We start from the raw sequence: 8495 nt of genomic DNA on the forward strand, positions 1-8495 counted from the left end.
AAAAAGCATGACAGAACAATCAGTGTAATGATCAAGACTCTTCTGCCTTGTCTTTGGCAAACATCAACTGCTTGTATTGGTTTTTGAATTTGCTCAACTCGGTACATTGTTTGAGTTCCTTACTCAATCCATTCCATAGTTTAATTCCACATACTGAAATGCTGTGGGTTTTCAGCGTTGTTCTCGCATATAAGTGTTTTAAGTTTAATTTTCCCCTAAGATCATATTTCTCTTCGATAGAGAAATACTGGCTGACTTTTTTGAGTAACAAAATATTATTAATATTAATATTATTATTAACTTTATGCATTATTTTAGCAGTTTTGAAAATGGACTGAATCAGAAAATTTTAATATCTGGGATTTTAAAAATAAATGTTCTCTATACGCGGCATTATGAATTATCCTCACCGATCTGTTTTGCAGTACAGTGAGTGAGTGAAGATTACTTTTATAATTATTGCCCCATAATAGGTTGATTGATAAGATTTACTATTACTACTTAAAACTGACATTTTTAATGTAGGAAATCTCCTTATTTACAAGTTAACTTGCCCTGAAATGAATGTAGCTCCAAATTACAATAATTGGACATGTGCATTCATCATAATCCTGTGACACATCATAGGAGACCCTATGATTTAAGGACGTAGCATCCATCCATCCATCACACACACTTTCTTTGCCTTAGGCAGTGAAATTATTGCTCAGTACAGTCATCCGATTAAAATCTAATAAATCCTCATCCCCCACCTGCTGCCTGGCTCGTGGCTGTCTCTCACACACCTGTCGAAGTAACGGAATTTGCCCATACACGTATGGTTTACCTGTGTGTGGGTGTGTGAAGGAGAAGATGTTTATATCATAAACTAAGAAGTAGAACGATTATCTCTGACCTGCAGAGAAATGCAGTTTGTATTCTAGCAACATTAAAATACAATTGTTGGTGACGCATGTAAGCCCTGACAGGCAGTGAATCTGTTCAAAGGTTGTTGTTTTTTTTACTTCAATACTATCTGAGCCAGAATCCCAACTGTCCTAGTACCAAATCAACCCAAAACACAGGCACATACGCCTGCTGTATTTACTAAAACAGTCATGTCCTATCAAAGCTGTTTAGTAAACGGCAGGGGAGAACGTCAAGCCTGGAGAAATATGGTCATGCTCAGTATTCCAGCGAGAAGTGGGTCCAGGATTTACCAGCTTGCTGTTATGTGTAAACATCCACACACACTCCTGACACACGTATGCAGGTGATGAAAGCACCAAATACTGTGCCCTTAGTCTGCAAGTTTTGCGCTCTTTAAAGGTTAATGGAAAATGTGAACAATGTCTTCAACCACAGCTTGGATTCTGCATTCTGTCTAAAAGCCTTTAGTTTGGAAAAAAAAAATAGCTCATTCTACAAATATTTTCCTTCCATAGAACTCAAAATGTTGAATAGACACAGTCCATAACCCGGCACCAAAACCTTAGTTGAGCCAAATTCCAGTAAATTTTCCACGCCAGGGTGCAAAAATGTTGCGTCCTTTTAGTAATGTCCATCCCAGTCAGTCCCTGGAGAGCACGGTAGTGAGTGTTCTCTCCGTCCTAAACATGGCTTATATACACGATTTGGGGAAAAGTGAAGTTTAAAGACAAACACAGAGCACAGAGAGAGGCTGTGTATATATGAATCATTGCTAGTTCACCCTAAAATATTTTCCATGTCAACATGCAGTAAACATGGTGATATGAAGAGGGCTTTGCAGGCAAAGGGAGGGAGAAAGAAGAACAACTGAGCACTTTTTATTGCATTATGTATTGCATTAGTGGTAACATGAATATCATACTTTATCAGGGGATAACGGTGGCAGGTGTGATCATGCTGAATGCCATAGTTTGGACGTTGATTAAATTATATACAGTAGAACCTTGGTTAGCACCCGCCCTCGATGTTTTTCGATTAACGCAGAAAATTTATGCCAACATTTTGCCTCGGTTTGCGTAGACTATGGCGCACGTCTTGTCGTTTTATTAATATACTGCATGAGTCCAACTGTGTTCCTATTGTATTTTAACCACAAAACATCCTTGTTAGCATGCTATTACCTTGCTAACCAAATGGCAACCGGCTATATCGCCCATCTATGACATCAGCAGTAGCTGGTTCTCAAAAATGTCAACACAAAACGCGTTTTTATAGTTTTACATGGGCCGTGACTAAATTATTTACTTAATTACATTACAAATGTTACATTTTTCCACCCCACAAGCACGTCACCACACTTGTGCGAGGTGCATTCATGTACAGTCCGAACTCTTAACATCACAACTACATTTTTATTATGCCTCTATGTGTCTAATTAAACAAAAAACAAAGAGAAACAATAAGTGGATATTCTTATCACTAGCACTTCAAGTAACTCACTCGATGTAAAATATAATAGTTCAACTCGCTTATTGCATCATATAACACACACAAATGATGAACACCTCCATAATTGAATATGGACAGTTACACTGCTACATAGATTAATATGCATGTAATTTATTGCACGCTTATAGCACAATATATTAGGTAATGTATAGTATAGTATATAGTTTAGTATAGTATAGTATAGTGACTGGATTGAAGGATGACCTTAATTGTTGTTTAAGACAGCAAAGGTTTTGTTTTAGAAAAAACATATTTATGCATTTGTCAGCCAGCATGTCTGTCTTATTACAACTACTGAGACTGCTTGATGCGACCTGTCTAGCAAGTTTTGCTTGCCCTGGGTGGTAGATCCCAATACAATTATTAATTTAGGTAGCATGAACACAAGCCGGTAGTGTTGTCAACTCCAGCGTGTATACAGGCAGAGACTGGTGTCATCGTTTCACCAAAGTAGTGTATTTGTATTTTTGAGATTTATGTTTTAAAATGCGGGCTGCATGTTGGCCACACAGTCAGGAGATCTGGAAGATCTGGGTTTGAATCTCTGTTGGACATCTCTCTGTGGAGTTTGTATGTTCTCCCCATGCGTGTATGGGTTTTCTCCGGGTACTCCGGCTTCCTCCTCCATTCCAAAAACATGCATGTTCGGACTCTACATTGTCCATATACATTGTCCATGGTATTAATGTGAGTGTGAATGGTTGTTTGTCTATACGTGTCCTGCGACTGGCTGGCGACGAGTCCAGGGTGTACCCAGCCTTCGCCCACGATCCATTCTTAGTGCTTGTGCTCGTTAAATAGTGTTTCTATAGTATTTACAGATAGTAGAAACCTTTTTCAAAATGTAAAACAAAGAAAACAGGTAAAGCAAAGCTAGTGTCATAAATAATGTGCGGTATGTGTTTAAACCTTACTTTAAACCTTAACAACACAACACCTTACTTACAAGTTATGATTTCATGTTGTGCAGTGGTGACTCCACTAAACACATATCACCTATCTTTGCACATGTGTACCGTATTTTCCGGGACTTTTTTTCATAGTTTAGCTGGCCCCGCGACTTATAGTTAGGTGGTACTTATATCTAAATACATACAATTTATCATGTGTTGCCTTTAAGTTAAAGTGGGGTGGTCAAGGTTTCCGCTACATGTAATCAATGGTGGCGGTGCGCCACTACAAAATAAAAACCACCACACCTTAAAAATTTGGTGTTTTTTAAAACTTGAAGCTACATATATAGCTTAATATGGACTCACATATTTACCACAATTAGTTGGAAAACAATTTTAAATATAAAAATGTTCCACTATGCTTTATTTTGATAAGCATGCATTTTCCTCTATTATAACACTTTTTTTTTTCTGTATACGCCAGGATGACTTATAGTCCAGAAAATACAGTACGTGACCTGAATCAACATCGTACTGTATGCTGGCTGCAACTAAGTAGTGCCCTGCATTTTATCTCGAGACAATGATTGATCCACAATCAATTCCTCAGAACCCTAACAATTCCCAGTGGTCAGTCAATTGACTAATTGGTCATTATGACCGTCCTTTATGTTGATTCACATTTATTCCAGTTAACCTGGCATTTTAGATGCTGCGGGTGAACATGCAGACTTAGAATTTAGCACAGACAGAAGTAATAATATTTTTTTAGCTTTATGTCCTATCGCCACAACACAACTGTTAATGCACCACACGTTTCTGCATCTGGGGCTGTAGCACATCAGCCTTCTTATTGGTAATCGAAAGACTTATCAGAGTGTGCCAGGCCAGTAGATTGTTGCAGAGCTACTGAAATCTCATTATGTTGTGATCAGGCAGAGAAGCCGCTAGTGCGGAAGCTCTGCACTATTCCTGCTCCACAATAGGTTGTGTCAAAATTCAGTCCAACTAACTGACTCAGTGGAGTGGCTGAACTTCTGGGCAACAGTGATGTCTCACCAAAGAGAACATCACTCATTATCGAGGAAAAGGCTTCTTGAGACGTCATCTGTACTTCTGTGTAGAAGGTGTCGGACGTTTCGCTCCTCATCCGAAGAGCTTCGTCAGCAAACTAATAAGTGCTGGTAGCTTAGGCCTTAAATACAGTAAGAGTGGGCGGAATTGGTGTGCCAACACCCTCCTCCTATTGGTTCGTTACACTAAGCCTGCATTCCTCATCTTTACAGTGGTATAATCCTATCCTGTTATTCACACCTACGATAAAAGGGAAGTGTCGCTCCCTGAATTGGGTATGAACGACTCTGATACTGGCTTGTTAGCATCTATTGTTCTGGCTCGGCCCTGCCTTCACCTCATTTGCAAGACTAAGAGCTGTGGGTTTTGGTCTCAGTAACCTGCTGAACACAGGGTCCAAATTGAACCTCAAACCACCATTCCGATTCAATGATGGGTTCTGTTGTTTGACAAAAATAGCTTCCTTTACTCCTCTTTCAAACCATCTGTTTTCTTTGGCCAAAATCTTTACCTCGCTGTCCTGAAAAGAGTGATTGGTAGCTTTCAGGTGTAGATGTACTGCTGATTGAGGACCACTAGCATTGTCCCTGCGATGTTAATAAAGCCTTTTTTGGAGCATTTGCTTAGTTTCCCCAATGTAGTGCTCTTTGCATTCCTCATCTTTACAGTGGATGGAATAGACCACATTGCTCTGTTTCTGGTTTGGAGCCTTGTCTTTAGGATGCACTAATTTTTGTCTCAGGGTATTTACTGGTTTGAAATAGGTAGGAATTTTGTGTTGCCATAAGATCCTCTGGAGTTTTTCGGAGACCCCCGCTACATAAGGATATATTTCCTTGGTTAGCATCATTCATTTGTTCCAGAAGGTCTGACTCTAACCAAAACAGATGCTAATCATTTTTTCCCATAAGAAGTAACGCAAATCTAATTAGTCCGTGCCAGAAAGCAAAACATTTGAACACAAAAAACGATTTTACAGTTCTACAATTATAGTTTGAGATGCAAAAAACAATTAGAAATGCATATACATAAATATAAATGATGAATGAAAGGGCTAAATGAACATTTAAGGTTACTTTCACCTTGACTGAAGACGTAATTCTTGACACGCTGTCTCCAAAGACACGATGTGGCAGCGAGATCAACCACCACCAACTTCCCGTCTCTCACCACAACATTGTAACCAAAAATGGAGCCAAAGAAAGTTGCAAGTGCCAGCATTTTGATAAAGAAGGTGAGAAAAACTATTCTCATGAACTCAAGGCAAAATAGGAAGATGGTGTCTGTGGGGTGCCTCGCTGCCACATAGCAGTAGTCTTCACTGAATGTACAATTATACCCTTAAATTTACATTGAGCTTTTTCAATCATCATTTATATGCATTTAGAATGGTTTTATGCAAGTGAACCTATAACTATAAAACTATAAAAACGTGTTTTGTGTTAACATTTTTGAGAGTGAACTACTGATGACGTCATAGATGGGTGACGGAGCAGATTTTTTGTTGCGGTTGCCATTTTGTTCGCTAGCTAATAGGATGCTAACAAGGAGGATGTTTTGTGATTAAAGAAATACATTAAGAATACAGATATACTCACATACTGTAGTGCATTAATAAGACGACGAGACTCACCATATTATATGCTAGCCGAAGAATGCATGCAAACCAAGGAAAAATTGTGGCAGAAATTTTTGATGTTAACCAACTATGTGTCTGTAAATAATGTGTTAATACAATTATATGACAAATGTGGTAGACAAAATTTTAACCGGGGAGGACACTAATCGAGGTGCCACTGTATAATTTAAGTTTCATTATTTTAGGAAGACTGGAACCATATACAGGATGTGATTATGTGCATATATTATGACTTCTGAAGAAAGATTATATTTGCGCTGAAAAAGTTGAGACTTTTGGCAAGATTACATGGTCTAAAGCAGGGACATCCAAAGTGCGGTTCGGGGGCCATTCACAGCCCACGGCTTGTTTTTTATTGGAATTATTTTTTTTTAATTGGCCAGAAATCCTTTCCTGGGAAAAAGCTTGGACAACCCTGATGAGTGACTATCACTGTGCGTTGGAAATATGAGATTTCCTTTGGTGGGGTGCTTGAGGTTTTCATTATTTTTCCCGTCATCCGCATGTTGCATTGGAAAATTCATCTAATACAACTTGCTGTGCATGTCCGTATTGTTTTTGATGTGCCTGGCACCGTTATATTTCCATATAAATAAGGTACATAACAGGCAGAGAGAATTACGTCGCGCACAGACTGTACAGAGAAAATTGATTTTAAAGTGCTCATTAAAAAGTAAAAATATGAAAAAGCCCATGGGGTGTAAAAGGTAACAGGTAGATCGAGGAAGACAGACTGTCACATTTATTAAAACTTAATTTATTTTGCCTAGCTGCATTAGAGCAGATTTGACACACTCTCTAACATCATGCCATTGTCATAGTAGTTTTTCTATACAGAACAAATAAAATACACCTGTGCCCTCTGTATGATCTTAACAAATGACCAGTCAATGCATCATGTGATGAAACAGCGGCCCCTGCTGATGGAAAAGGTAACTAAGAGTCTAGTGTACTGTACATGTTGACACCTGAGGATGAGACCACACAGGAATGAAATGTTTTCTCATTTTCATAGACAGTTGTGACTTTCAGATGATATGCGCTGAGCGCTGAGCTTCATCAAGGGGATATTATTCCCATTAGTCATTAAACCAGATACATTATTTTAATGAATGTCTTTGGGAACTCTTAATATGTGGTACGATACATGAAAAAGAGTGCAGCATGTTTCTTCTTTCAAATTCCTCAGTTACAGTAATTTCTAGCATTTTTCTGCTTAATTTCTCAGAGGTGTGCATGTGTGTTGGTTATATTGAAAATGGATGGCTGAATCTACCCATCTACCCATCCATCCATCCATCCATCCATCCGCTTCTCCTCATTTATGCCGGACCGGAAAAGTGTCATTTCAGCAACTTGAAAACTGCAATTTTGCGACAGAAAAAACTGAAAAACGGGCAAAAATCGAACCGTCGGAAAAGTGGTGTTATTGCCATCTTTGGGTCCTGTCGGGACCCCCGATGAATGTTTGGGGGGTTTGGCCCACCTCACGGAACGGAAAAGTGTTGTTTCAATAACTTGAAAACTGCGATTTCGTGACAGTAAAAACTGAAAAATGGGCAAAAATCGATCTGTTGGAAAAGTGGCGTTTTTTGCCATCTTTGTGTCCTGTCTGAACATCGATGAATGTTTGAGGGGTTTGGCCCACCTCCCGGACCGGAAAAGTGTCGTTTCAGGAACTTGAAAACTGCGATTTCGCGACAGAAAAACTGAAAAATGGGCAAAAATCGAACCCTCAGAAAAGTGACGTTTTTTGCCATCTTTGGGTCCTGTCTAAACCCCCGATGAATGTTTGGGGGGTTTGGCCCACCTCCCGGGCCGGAAAAGTGGCCTTTCAGCAGCTTGAAAAAATGCGATTTCGCGACAGTGCCGGCACTGTCGAAACGGGTGAAAATCGACCCTTCGGAAAAGTTGGGTTTTTTGCCATCTTTGAGTCCTGCCGGGACCCCCGATGAATGTTTGGGGGGTTTGGCCCACCTCCCGGGCCGGAAAAGTGGCGTTTCAGCAGCTTGAAAAAATGCGATTTCGCGACAGTGCCGGCCAGCACTGTCGAAACGGGTGAAAATTGACCCCTCGGAAAAGTTGTTTTTTTTGCCATCTTTGAGTCCTGCCGGGACCCCCGATGAATGTTTGGGGGGTTTTGCCCACCTCTCGGGCCGGAAAAGTGGCGTTTCAGCACCTTGAAAAAATGCGATTTCGCGACAGTGCCGGCACTGAAAAAACGGGCGACAATCGACCCCTCGGAAAAGTTGTTTTTTTGCCATCTTTGAGTCCTGCCGGGACCCTCGATGAATGTTTGGGGGGTTTGGCCCACCTCCCGGGCCGGAAAAGTGGCGTTTCAGCAGCTTGAAAAAATGCGATTTCGCGACAGTGACACTGTCGAAACGGGTGAAAATCGACCCCTCGGAAAAGTTGGGTTTTTTGCCATCTTTAAGTCCTGCCGGGACCCCCGATGAATGTTTGGGGGGTTT

This window comes from Dunckerocampus dactyliophorus, chromosome 11 (assembly GCF_027744805.1).
Source record: "Dunckerocampus dactyliophorus isolate RoL2022-P2 chromosome 11, RoL_Ddac_1.1, whole genome shotgun sequence".
Taxonomy (NCBI): Eukaryota; Metazoa; Chordata; class Actinopteri; order Syngnathiformes; family Syngnathidae; genus Dunckerocampus; species Dunckerocampus dactyliophorus.